The sequence below is a fragment of the Arachis ipaensis genome, chromosome B6, assembly GCF_059453495.1.
Source record: "Arachis ipaensis isolate K30076 ecotype BB chromosome B6, ASM5945349v1, whole genome shotgun sequence".
Classification (NCBI taxonomy): Eukaryota; Viridiplantae; Streptophyta; class Magnoliopsida; order Fabales; family Fabaceae; genus Arachis; species Arachis ipaensis.
In genome coordinates, this window is record NC_142441.1 from 70,557,099 (window position 1) to 70,558,797 (window position 1,699).

The 1,699-nt window shown below is 43.8% G+C and overlaps 1 pseudogene; it reads left to right on the forward strand.

The window, feature by feature from the left end:
• Nucleotides 1–738: 738 nt before the first annotated feature.
• On the forward strand, nucleotides 739–1,233 carry LOC148561279 (uncharacterized; annotated as a pseudogene).
• Nucleotides 1,234–1,699: the final 466 nt, after the last annotated feature.

A 1,699-nucleotide genomic window follows, 5' to 3' on the forward strand; every position in this document is an offset into this window, starting at 1 on the left:
TCAAATCATATAATTATTTATAGCCTTAATTTCAGAAATTATTTTATTAAAGGTAATTAAGGCAAGTTTTGATTTATTGAATTTGAGATAAGTTATGGTTATTATCCAATTTTACAATTATTGGATTATTTTCTATATTTAAATCATATAGTTGGTAGTTGTGAAATAAAAAAGATTTTTATATGATTTTGGACTAAATAATTAATATTTTAGAATATTGATATTACTATTTTGGAAAAATGAAGAAAATAAGTATATTACTTCTAATTATTTGGTGGGGACATTTTATTGAAAATAATTTATGAAATTGATGAGCAAATAGTATTTTTCTATATACAATTAGTGTTGGATTTAATTTGGGTTTCAATTACTATATTACCCCTACTTTTATTTGAAATTACAAAATTACCCTTGAACCAAATTTTGCCCTAATCCTAAAACTTAACACATATAACCCTAACCCTAAAAACCCTACCCGGTTCCCCTGACCCGGTACACCCCAGGATACTTAATGCAGCAGCAGCAGCTGCAAGCTGATTGAAAGAAAGAAAGAAATAGAAAGAGAAGGGGAGAAAAACACGGGAAACAGAGGGATAAAGAGTGCGAAGAGCTGTTGTTTCGCTGCCGTCGTGACTGCTGGAGTCGCCGCTCCCTGCACGCTTGTCGCCGCCGTTACGTGTAGTCCGCCTTGGTACCGGTCGAAGAGGAATGAAGGAGAGATGTCGAGAGTGAGACGCAATGGAGGTGAGTGAGTAGAACTGCCATCACCACCGTCCTGTCCGTGGGGTTGAGATCACATCGCCGTCTTGGATCTTCAGCGCCGCCGCAGAGGAGAGTGGAGCAGTCACCACTAAAGGAGGTGTTTTGTGCGTTACCGTGAGCTGCGAACCACTGACCGAGAAGAAGCTCCATCCTCGTCCCTGCTGTGTAGCACCGGCGCTGTTGGGGTTTCACCGCCGCCGTCCCTGTGGTGGCTGGTGTCGTCACCGGAGAAGACCACTGGAGTTGCTGTCTACTTCTGCCTCGGGATTATGCAAGTTGCCGGAGCCCACTGCTGCCAGAGCTGCCCAGAACCACCACTGTGGCTGCCGTTGGGATTGTGAACGGAAGAAGGAGACGCTGGTTCTGTCACAGCCATTCTCGGGGGAGAAATCAGTCGCGCCGCCATGCTTGGCCGCCGGAAAATGCCACTGCCGTCGCCGGAAAATTATGTCGGTAAGGGTTTTAAGTTGATTCTCCTTTCCGTTGAGTTTCCGGGAACCTCATTGTCGCTGCATGTTGTTCAGGTCACCGCTGCCGCTTTAGGTGGCTATCGGACTGCTGCCGAACCGGTTCGGAGGCCGTCGCTGTTTCGGTTCAGTCGTTCCTTCTTCGGTTCGGTAAGCATTTCAATTTGAAAGACCTTTTATTACTATTCCGTTATCTCACGCTGAGGTTTGTGGCATTAATTGCTATAAGATTGAGTTTCGGTTGTTGTATGTTGCGATTAGAGTTGCTGAGACTGTTGAGAAAGCAAGTGGAGCTGAGGTTTTGGTTGCCGTCAGTTCGAGTTGAGGCGGAAACGGACTCTGTGAGACTTTTGTATTATGGATTTGAGTTTTGAGGTAGGGGCGCTTTCTGAAAACTATATTTTGTATATTGGAATTATTACATATGGGTACTGATGTGAGGATGTATATTTGGTGATTGTATCAGTCCT